Below are 12,395 nucleotides of genomic sequence, written 5' to 3' on the forward strand. Positions count from 1 at the left end.
GAACCAACCGGTGGAAAGAACTGAACCGGTTCCCATTGGGAACCAACCGGTGGAACGGGGGTCAGAGAGAGAGGAGCTAAAGAACTGAACCGGTTCCCATTGGGAACCAACCGGTGGAACGGGGGTCAGAGAGAGAGGAGCTAAAGAACTGAACCGGTTCCCATTGGGAACCAACCGGTGGAACGGGGGTCAGAGAGAGAGGAGCTAAAGAACTGAACCGGTTCCCATTGGGAACCAACCGGTGGAACGGGGGTCAGAGAGAGAGGAGCTAAAGAACTGAACCGGTTCCCATTGGGAACCAACCGGTGGAACGGGGGTCAGAGAGAGAGGAGCTAAAGAACGGAACCGACCGGTGGAAAGGGGGTCAGAGAGAGAGGAGCTATAGCCCTCTCTATTTTTCTCTCCGTTGACCTGAGCTTCACCTTATCGATTCATATGGGCCGCTTGGTCAGCATGGTCAGCCGTGTGTGTGTGCGTGCGTGCCTGTGTGTGTGTGTAGTATATATATGTGTGTGTGTGTGTGTGTGTGTGTGCGTGTGCCGTGTGTGTGTGTGTGCCGTGTGTGTGCGTGCGACTCGTGCGTGCCTGTGTGCGTGCGTGCGTGCGTGTGCAAGTGTTTGTGACTGGTGAGAGAGAGAGAGAGAGAGAGAGAGAGAGAGATTTAGTCCTTTAAATCTCAATCTCAAAGAGAAAGAGTGAGGGAGAAAGAGAGGGAGAGTGTGAGAGAGGGAGGGAGAGAGAGGGTGTGTGTGTGTGTGTGTGTGTGTGTGTGTGTGTGTGTTTGTCACAGTGTGTGCGTGTGTGTGTGTGTGTGAGAGAGAGAGAGAGAGAGAGAGAGGAGGGACTACAGAGAACAGGGTTAACGTTGGAGCGCTCAATCTCCCACAGTGACTTCCTTGCGCGCGTTAGTGGTGGAAGCTGTGTGTGTGCTGCTGTATCTCTGCACGCGTTCAGAGTGACCGTCTCTCTCTCTCTCTCTCTCTCTCTCACACACACACACACACACACACACACACACATACACCTCGCCGCTGACTTTTCGACTTGAGGGAGAAAGTGTATTGGGTCAAAACTCAACACACACACAAACAAACAAACAGCGGGGCACACACACACACAGCAGCGCGGTTCATCTCCTTCATTTTATTTTTTATACAGGATTTATTTACCACCAGTTCAACAACTAGAGAAAATGTAACGGCTATAGTTTAGGGGTTTTCTTTTTTTAGACAGTAGCCTATAATCCTCATGATATTTGGAGCATGTTTTTAGGACCTGGCGTCGTCGTTGTCGCAGAGAAATGGTGAGTAGTACAATATTTTTTTTTAACGGCATTACACATCATAATTCATAACGCCTGCAAAGTCCATGTCAAGAGTTTGTGTTAAATGTTATATTTGTGTTGCGTCCATGTTACGTTGAACTCCTTCTCACAGAGACACTGCTGTGTTGACTGTCTATAGTTATATTGCTGCTCGGTATCGAATGCTTTGGAATATTGGAATTTGGAAATATCATTCTTTTTTATTTATTTCCATACAGTGTTGTTCTAGAAGAGCGAGAGGACTGTCTGGGATTATTATTAGTGGTCGATTTGAACAGGTTATTTAATTGTTATCAGCTGCTATCGATCAGGTTGATTGGTTGACACCTGCGCTGTTCTGTAGTAGGCTATAGTTTAAAAGTGATCTTAATCGAAACCACCTGCGCGGATATAGGCTATTAATATAACGCGCGTTTGGTTTTCATCTCCTGGACTATTCAAAGTTTAGGACTTAAGTAGACGGTGCCATAGTGTACTTTATAGCATGCATATTGAGGCTGTAAATTATGACAAATGACTTTTAACTTTGTCTCTGACGCGTTGTCTTTCTCTTTGGCAATGTTGGGAACTGTATACCCAAACGAACTATAAAACGGTGAATTTAAAATGTCACCATAGATTCACTGACTTACTACAGCCGGTGATAACTGCGGAATATCTAAGGCTATAATGACCTTAATTGTAGCTCTGCTTGTCCATCCATATAGTTAGAAGAACGTCTCGGACACTAGAGCTACATTATACGTTTAATGTAGCGTAACTATTGGTGCTTAAAGTGATCTGCTGAGCTGGACTTTTGGAGACATTTTTATGAGCCTTACTATCGTTATGCAATGTAATATTTATGGCATGGAGAGTCCCTGGACGGCATGTACCCGGTAGCACACTATGGCCTACTAGATCAAAGGTGCAAGGTGTCTGGACTGAAGACCACGTTCCACACACAGGCGTATAGATACAGTTTAGATTCTCTTTAAAGACAACATAATTCCTGCCCTAACTTGTTTTTTGTTTTGTTGTGTTGTGTTTTTTTTTTTTTTTTTAACCTTATGAGTCATTCATGATGACCATGAAGTTGAAAAGATGAAAATGGCATGAGTCATACATACAAACATTTAAATTTTCAAATGTTTTAACTGAAATGGAGTACTAATATTCACACTGACATTCCTGTAATTGGTCCTCACAAATTTATGCCATTTTACAATGTGCTAATGCTCATTGTAAAATGGCATGAATTCGTGAGGCGCCTGAGGACCAATTATATGAAGGTGAGTTTTAATTGTGTTTGAGGACTGTAGCATTACTAAACCCCTCTGCGTTCTATAAAACAAGCTCTCTCTCACTCCCCACTATGCCTGTCCTTAGCTGAATAGTGTCATTCCTTCCATCTCTCACTCCCCACTATGCCTGTCCTTAGCTGAATAGTGTCATCTCTCACTCCCCACTATGCCTGTCCTTAGCTGAATAGTGTCATTCCTTCCATCTCTCACTCCCCACTATGCCTGTCCTTAGCTGAATAGTGTCATTCCTTCCATCTCTCACTCCCCACTATGCCTGTCCTTAGCTGAATAGTGTCATCTCTCTCACTCCCCACTATGCCTGTCCTTAGCTGAATAGTGTCATCTCTCTCACTCCCCACTATGCCTGTCCTTAGCTGAATAGTGTCATTCCTTCCATCTCTCACTCCCCACTATGCCTGTCCTTAGCTGAATAGTGTCATTCCTTCCATCTCTCACTCCCCACTATGCCTGTCCTTAGCTGAATAGTGTCATCTCTCTCACTCCCCACTATGTCTGTCCTTAGCTGAATAGTGTCATCTCTCTCACTCCCCACTATGTCTGTCCTTAGCTGAATAGTGTCATTCCTTCCATCTCTCACTCCCCACTATGCCTGTCCTTAGCTGAATATAGTGTCATTCCTTCCATCTCTCACTCCCCACTATGCCTGTCCTTAGCTGAATATAGTGTCATTCCTTCCATTCGTAAAATTGCAATTTAATGTTGTTCATTTCTATTGATCCAATTTTTGGCCAGAAGCAGTCGTCATTTTGTTTTGCTTTTGTTTGCAATTTGTTTTTATCCTTCAGTATTTGTGTCCGTAGACTTTATTTTTTTATTTATTTATTTTTTTACACACGTCATAGTAACCTATCCCAGGCTCAAGAAGGGCTGGCCAAGTGAGACTACAGTATATTGGAAGTGGTGGTATTGAAGAGTCAAAAAGGGGGATTTTAGGTGTGTGTGTGTGTGTGTGTGTGTGTGTGTGTGTGTGTGTGTGTGTGTGTGTGTGTGTGTGTGTGTGTGTGTGTGTGTGTGTGTGTGTGTGTGTGTGTGTGTGTGTGTGTGTGTGTGTGTGTGTGTGTGTGTGTGTGTGTGTGTGTGTGTGTGTCCAATTTACAATGTAGGCATTTAGCAGACGCTCTTAATCCAGAGCGATTTACATTAAGCAATAACAAAAAGCATGGCATACATCACATATATAAAAAGTAGTTATCATGAAACATGCGTAAGCTAAGAACGTAAACTATACATACTATATTATATATTATACATATATGTACTATAAAGTCCTATTACATAAAATGCAATTCTAGTGCTGTCTACGTAACATGCTATAAGTCTGTTTAAAATCTAGTCTACATTAAGTGCTATCTAAGGGGCTAGTGTCTCCGTGTGTGTGTGTGTGTGTGCGTGTACACAGATGTGCAGAAGTTGTTAATGCGAGATTATGATAGAATTTGTTGCTTGATTACTTATTCAATTCAAAGTAATGATTCCCAAACTTCAGTTGGTATTAGAAGATATGTTGTGCAACACAATATTAGTTTTTTTTGGTTGCTGACCTCTGATGCAGTCAGTCGGTGTCGAGTCACTACAGTAGCTCTTTGTGACTGCAGCACAGTAGGCGTTTGGAAACGAGCATTTTATCTTATAGTTGCAAGATAAGGATACTTGGGGTGAAGCTTCTGCTGGAAGTTGCAGTCTCTCTCTCTCTATCTCTATCTCTATCTCTATCTCTATCTCTCTCTCTCTCTCTCTCTCTCTCTCTCTCTCTCTCTCTCTCTCTCTCTCAGTGATGTAAATAGGTTTTCAACGTAATGAGTCCTGGGATGCAGGGATGGTCTTTTAGATGAGTCCCACGGACATTTTATGAGTCCCACTTCAACGACATTACTGTACATGCTGAGTACAGTAGTGCATCCTGTGGTTGCAGAGGTCGTTGTTTTATTGCATCCCTTAACTATAAACTGCGTTTTGGGATGCAAAATGCACCCCATTTTAATCTCTGCAGTATCTCTCTCTCTCTCTCTCTCTCTCTCTCTCTCTCTCACATGTGTGTCTTCACCACTGAGCTGAGTAGAGTGCTCAAAGCCAATTTACACAATAATCACAGTGGTATAGTGTTTGGGTCAATAACCTTGAGACCCCCCCCCCACACACACGCACGCACGCATGTACACGCACACAGCCTACGCCTGACATTAGCGTTTCGACAGATTCCAGATGCCGTTTAATTTAGACTGGATGTTGAACAGACAGGATGGCATCTAAAAAACATTATCCTTCTCTTGGCTGCTGAAAGAAAAACATGTGAATGAGAGTATAAAGATACTTGAAGATGCATGTGTTTCATCTCATATCTCAAGATGTCAACGTTGCATCATGCATGGTATTGTCGCTTAGGCATGAAAACACGTCTTTCATTTCACCCTCTTTGGATCACTATCTGAGGGCATTGACAAGGAAGCAGTGTTTTTCCTCTTTCTTCTTTGTTTTTCTGAGATGTAAGGAGGTGAAGTTTTGGCGCTGTGTAATGTTGCTGTTGTAACACATGCCTGTTGTTGATGCCTCCTTCCGTTGTAATCCCCTCTGGGATTAATACTATCTATCTATCTATCTATCTATCTATCTATCTATCTATCTATCTATCCTCCTAGTCGAGGTGCAGATAGTGCTGCACAATTAATTAAAAAAAAAGAAGAAAAAAAGATTGCGATCTAGATTCAGACACGTCCCACTGGGAGGAGACCCCGGGGCAGACCAAGGCGCAGTTGGAGGATACGCATCGACTCACTGGCCTTGGAACGTCTCGGGATCCCCCCCCAGGAGGAAGTCACTAATGTTGCTCTGAAGAGGGAAGTCTGGAGCTCTCTGGTGGAGCTGTTGACCCCCCGCGACCCGACTACGGATAAGTGGTTGAAGATGGATGGATAGATATATTCAGACACCATGCAATCTTAATTTCTACATTTGAGCAAGAATCGTGCACCACTGGTTTGCTTTCGTTATTATGTTTTTGAGAGAGATTCTTTGAGAGGTTTAAAGGCAGAGCATCACGCTGGCATCTACTTTCTCCGGGTTTAATTATGACAAAGTTGTGGAAATATTAGCCAATGCAACTATACAGCCCTTTATTTCAGTGCTTTGTGTTGAGTGCTGAGTTGTTGGCTAGTGGCCAGTACTCTGAGAAATCCCTCCCACCGTGTCAGAGAGGGACGATCCAACACAGCGTGTCATGGAGAGATTCTACCCTCCCATAGGAACGCATTGTAAAAGGCTGTGGGGATTTCACTATTTTTTTACCCTCTTTATAATAAAGTAAATAAATAACTTCATTGATTAACACGACCAACGACATGTCTGCTATACACTTGCTATTTTTTGAGTGGTGCAACCACTACTTTAGGGAGCTTTGTGTGTCTCTGACTGTGTGTCCCTGGGTGTCACACACACACACACACACACACACACACACACACACACACACACACACACCCCCACACGGTAACTCTGTCATTTCTCAACCGTTTCGGACACGGGGCGGCTTGCCGGAACCGGCCCGGCCCCCTGGGTGCGTTCCTGGGGGTCTGGATGTTCTGGGGACCCCCCGGGGACCCCCGTGGGCCTGGTGGCTCAGGGGTAGAGTGGCCGGATGGTAACCGATGGAACCCGGGCTCCCCCAGAGATGAAGTGTCCTTGAGCAAGACACTGAACCCCTAATTGCTCCTGATGTGCTGTTTGGTGCCTTGCATGGTTTCCACCGCCATCGGTGTATGAATGTGTGTGTGAATAGGTGAATGTAGTAATGCACAATCTATGTAAAGGCGCTATATAAATGCACCATTTACCATTTGGTCCATACACCATTGGGACCCAATGGTGTATGGAGTCTCGAATGGAGTGATGTTCTGTGACTTCCGTCGTACGGAGCTGCATATGGGATTAACCCATTCTGGACGGGAACCCCTTTTGGTGTTTTAACTAAGCATTATGTTATGCTTCAGCTATTGAAAAATAGCAGATCTACAAGCTTACGAGCTTGTAGGTCTGCTATTTTTGAAATATCGTGAAAATGAGGCACAAATCTTTGAATATATATTCTTTCAGAAGACTTTTTTTTAAAATTTCGGATGGAGAGGGAACGCAGCTTGGAGCCTCCCGCGTGGTCCTGGCTTTATGTTTCCTCGACTACACAGCAGCAGCTATTATAGCCTAGAAACAAATCATTTGCAATGCATAAAGCATCAACAACAACACCCTCTCAACCAGAATATATTATGACTTGTCATGAGCTGTCATCGTTTTCTGATGAATTGATTTCAGTCAGACAACTCAAGAAGGATGTAATATATATTTATTGAATATAGATGAGCAATGCAGTATATTTATTATGGTTTGGCGATGTATTGGATCTGCTTTTTATAGGTACTCAGATCAAGCGCATCAGTCCCGGCCATAGGGACTCCGAATCCCCCGTACCTAAACAGTAGATCCAAAACGACAGGTGGTAGCTGGGGTGGAGGTGGGTGAGCAGCAGGTTTGTATACAGCGGCGCGCTGATACGGCAGCAGCAGCAAGCAAGCAGGCAGAGGAATGCAAACCTCCGGTTAAAGTAGCCGGTATGAAGATGGAGTGAGTGTGTGATTGGCTGAGTGAATCATGTGAATGAGAGCGTGATGCTGAGGCGGCCCAATTAACGGCCGGCAGCAACTGCACTGGGGTTCCCTGACTGAACTTGCTCTGCGCATCATGTCTACGACAGGCACAAATGCTCATTAGTGCTTTTTCTGGTTTTATCCTCATATCAGTTTCTGTATCGAGACCTGCGCCTTCGTTTGAACTGTAGCTATTCTGTGAATACATTGTGACCTGAATATTGTCCATAGCAGAGGTGAATACATTGTGACCTGAATATTGTCCATAGCAGAGGTGAATACATGGTGACCTGAATATTGTCCATAGCAGAGGTGAATACATTGTGACCTGAATATTGTCCATAGCAGAGGTGAATACATTGTGACCTGAATATTGTCCATAGCAGAGGTGAATACATTGTGACCTGAATATTGTCCATAGCAGAGGTGAATACATTGTGACCTGAATATTGTCCATAGCAGAGGTGAATACATTGTGACCTGAATATTGTCCATAGCAGAGGTGAATACATTGTGACCTGAATATTGTCCATAGCAGAGGTGAATACATTGTGACCTGAATATTGTCCATAGCAGAGGTGAATACATTGTGACCTGAATATTGTCCATAGCAGAGGTGAATACATTGTGACCTGAATATTGTCCATAGCAGAGGTGAATACATGGTGACCTGAATATTGTCCATAGCAGAGGTGAATACATTGTGACCTGAATATTGTCCATAGCAGAGGTGAATACATTGTGACCTGAATATTGTCCATAGCAGAGGTGAATACATTGTGACCTGAATATTGTCCATAGCAGAGGTGAATATTGTCCATAGCAGAGGTGAATATTGTCCATAGCAGAGGTGAATATTGTCCATAGCAGAGGTGAATATTGTCCATAGCAGAGGTGAATATTGTCCATAGCAGAGGTGAATATTGTCCATAGCAGAGGTGAATACATTGTGACCTGAATATTGTCCATAGCAGAGGTGAATATTGTCCATAGCAGAGGTGAATATTGTCCATAGCAGAGGTGAATATTGTCCATAGCAGAGGTGAATATTGTCCATAGCAGAGGTGAATATTGTCCATAGCAGAGGTGAATATTGTCCATAGCAGAGGTGAATATTGTCCATAGCAGAGGTGAATATTGTCCATAGCAGAGGAGAATATTGTCCATAGCAGAGGTGAATATTGTCCATAGCAGAGGTGAATATTGTCCATAGCAGAGGTGAATATTGTCCATAGCAGAGGTGAATATTGTCCATAGCAGAGGTGAATATTGTCCATAGCAGAGGTGAATATTGTCCATAGCAGAGGTGAATATTGTCCATAGCAGAGGTGAATATTGTCCATAGCAGAGGAGGCGCTCTGGCGACAAGCGGTGGAAAAGCTGAGCTGTGTTCAGTCTATCCTTGCCGTAACGAAGCTATGCTTTTGGAATGTGTTCTGCTTATAACTGCAACTGTGCCTAAAGTCTTTTTTTTTTCTTTTTCTAAATCGTTTATTTAACTGGACATCCTTAGGGCCGATTCATACTCCTATTTTACCGCTGTAGTGCCGAACGGCTCGTCAGAAATTTTCAGTAGCACCGAAGAGAATAGTAGAGTATGAATCGCGCCTTAGGGGTCTTTGAAAGATATGCATCATTATTTTTTTAAAGGAAATGTCCCTGCTTCCCAGTCTTTAAGTCGAGCACTTTGATGTTGTTGTCTGTTTAAGCCACAGTTTAGTTGGCTCCACGTGCTACATTTTGAATGGAGCAATGTTCAGCTACTACAAAAGACAATATTTTCATTTAAGAAATTAGACTCGTGTGAGCCTCGTGATATCAATTCTCTCATTTGAGCAAGAATCGTGCAGCACCAGATGCATAAAGGGCCTTGCAAACGTGAAGCGAGGAACGCAGGTGTTGTTGCCTGGATCAACACAGGTCTCCTCCAGGTCTGTTGAAGAGGGTCTGGATCAACACAGGTCTCCTCCAGGTCTGTTGAAGAGGGTCTGGATCAACACAGGTCTCCTCCAGGTCTGTTGAAGAGGGTCTGGATCAACACAGGTCTCCTCCAGGTCTGGATCAACACAGGTCTCCTCCAGGTCTGTTGAAGAGGGTCTGGATCAACACAGGTCTCCTCCAGGTCTGTTGAAGAGGGTCTGGATCAACACAGGTCTCCTCCAGGTCTGTTGAAGAGGGTCTGGATCAACACAGGTCTCCTCCAGGTCTGTTGAAGAGGGTCTGGATCAACACAGGTCTCCTCCAGGTCTGTTGAAGAGGGTCTGGATCAACACAGGTCTCCTCCAGGTCTGTTGAAGAGGGCCTGGATCAACACAGGTCTCCTCCAGGTCTGTTGAAGAGGGTCTGGATCAACACAGGTCTCCTCCAGGTCTGTTGAAGAGGGGCGCAACAACGCAAGCGTAAAAAAGAAAGCTAAACAGAATCGCGGTGAGTCGCGGAGGGGGTGTGCACGTAACGAGCACGCGCGCAACAAATGCACGGGACCGCGCTCACGTAAATACGCTTGCGTTGTCGCACTGCGACTTCTCAGAGCAAAAACGCAGGTCTCATTGAAAATGAACTATAGGCGTGTTTTATCGCTCCCCCTTTGCAAGGCCCTTATTGCTGCACTATTTTTCTCTTACACGTATATCCTCCAGGAGGGAAATGGCATTATTAGCTCCATATTCTTCACTTCTGACCACCTTCAGAGGGGATGGTGTGGTTGATTGGCTCTTTGATGCACCATTCATTGCGCCTCAGGTGCATTTAGTTACGCATGACTTATGAATTCATACGCTATCCAATTACAATCCGCTAATCTGCTCACCAATGGAAAGGCCGGGTGTGACTGAATGAGGATCTATACAGTACATGTTCATTGTTCAGAGGCAGATGCAAACCTTAACCCATTTAGACCTGGGGACGATTCTACAAATGTCTTCTAAATCCTGATCTGTCAGTGGTTCTATGTCAGTGTCTTCTAAATCCTGATCTGTGTCAGTGGTTCTCAAACATTTTCATGTCAAGGACCCCCAAATATATATGTAATTGGCCGCCGACCCCCATCTGAAAATATGTTGTTCCAGGGGCGACTGTGGCTCAAGAGGCAGAGCAGGTCGTCCAATGATCCATGGGTCGGCGGTTCGAATCCCGGCTCCTCCTGTCTACAGGTCGAAGTGTCCTTGGGCAAGACACTGAACCCCAAATTGCTCCTGATGTGCTTGCATGGCTTCCGCTGCAATCGGTGTATGAATGTGTGTGTGTGTGTGTGTGTGTGTGTGTGAATGGGTGAATGTAATGCACAATGTAATGCACAATCTATGTAAAGCGCCTTGGATAAAGGCGCTATATAAATGCACCATTTACCATTTACCATTTACCAGAAGCAAAGATTTGAGTTAAAAATGTTCGCTCTGAAAGAATATATATTCAGAGGTTTCTTTTTGAAAATAGCTGATGTAATAGTGGTGAAACTCTTACTGGTTGCTTCTTTTGGGCTTGTTTTCGTAGACCTGGTCGCTTGTTTCACTTACAGAATCTGGCAACCCCCAGAGCCTCTGCAATCTGCATCACACACGCACGCACGCACGCACGAACGCACGGACGCACACACACAGACACAAGAAACAGCTGTAGCAGTATGGAAGAGTTGCATATTATTGTTGCACAGTAGAGAGATGACGTGCACATACAGAGTTTAGGACAACACACACTCTTACTACTGACTGATCATAGTGGCTGCCGTGTTTGTGGCCTGAGGGAGAGTATGGTATGATTCAGTCCGTCTGTGGCCTGAGGGAGAGTGGGGTATGATTCAGTCTGTCTGTGGCCTGGGGAGAGTGGGGTATGATTCAGTCCATCTGTGGCCTGAGGAGATTGGGGTATGATTCAGTCCATCTGTGGCCTGCCTGGGCAGAGTGGGGTATGATTCAGTCCATCTGTGGCCTGCCTGGGCAGAGTGGGGTATGATTCAGTCCATCTGTGGCCTGCCTGGGCAGAGTGGGGTATGATTCAGTCCATCTGTGGCCTGGGGAGAGAGGGGTATGATTCAGTCCGTCTGTGGCCTGCCTGGGGAGAGTGGGGTATGATTCAGTCTGTCTGTGGCCTGGGGAGAGTATGGTATGATTCAGTCCGTCTGTGGCCTGGGGAGAGAGGGGTATGATTCAGTCCATCTGTGGCCTGAGGGAGAGTGGGGTATGATTCAGTCCGTCTGTGGCCTGAGGGAGAGTGGGGTATGATTCAGTCCATCTGTGGCCTGCCTGGGCAGAGTGGGCTTAGGGTGCAACTAGCCTCGGAAACCCAGACGTTTTTATTTCCAGGGAGGGTAAAAAAACGTGTCCAGCCCCCTCTCTCTCTCTCTCCATCTTTGTCCCTGTCCAGTGTCCAGCCCCCTCTCTCTCTCTCCATCTTTGTCCCTGTCCAGTGTCCAGCCCCCTCTCTCTCTCTCCATCTTTGTCCCTGTCCAGTGTCCAGCCCCCTCTCTTCCTCTCTCTCTCTCCATCTTTGTCCCTGTCCAGTGTCCAGCGAGCCCCCTCTCTTCCTCACTCTCATCTCCTCCTCTGTCCTCTCTCCCTCTTACTTTGATCATCTTACTTTACTGTCAAATCCACATCCATTCCACATCTTTTGAATGGATGAATGGATGGATGGATGAATGGATGGTCTTTTCACATCTCCTTTTCACACCTTCACAGTTGAGTCCTGGCATGTGAGGAGACGGGTGAGGAGGTTTATGGGATTGTTTAGATGGACAGGCAGACACGAAACAAATTAAAACCTTTAGTGTTCCCGTTTTGTTTGAGTTGATTTCATGTAGATGCGGGCCTGTCACAAATTACTACATAATCACCCAATCAAAATTATTAAGAGAGATAATCGCAAATTCGCAAATAGATTTTTGCTTAATCGTCATATTCGATTCTTTTCCATGTTGAGAAAGGTTCATAAATTCTGAAACATTTTCCATCATTTCCAAAAATAGTGGCAATAGCAGAGCCCACACACGCACGCACGTTGCACGCACGCGCGCGCACGCACGTTGCGCGCACGCACGCACACACACACACACACACACACACACACACACACACACACACACGTATGGTACTACTACCACTAATATTTGCATGCATAAATGGTAAATGGTGCATT

The 12,395-nt window shown here is 45.1% G+C and overlaps 1 protein-coding gene across 1 annotated transcript in view; it reads left to right on the top strand.

Moving 5' to 3' along the window:
- The first annotated feature begins 983 nt into the window (after positions 1-983).
- The window catches only part of htr4 (5-hydroxytryptamine receptor 4), a 231,977-nt gene continuing 220,565 nt past the window's right edge, over positions 984-12,395 (top strand). Inside the window, exon 1 of the mRNA XM_079529534.1 lies at positions 984-1,303. The gene's annotated coding sequence lies outside the window, so the exon portion shown is untranslated. The remainder of the gene's footprint in view (positions 1,304-12,395) is intronic.

Source organism: Electrona antarctica (assembly GCF_951216825.1).
Source record: "Electrona antarctica genome assembly, chromosome: 19".
Taxonomy (NCBI): domain Eukaryota; kingdom Metazoa; phylum Chordata; class Actinopteri; order Myctophiformes; family Myctophidae; genus Electrona; species Electrona antarctica.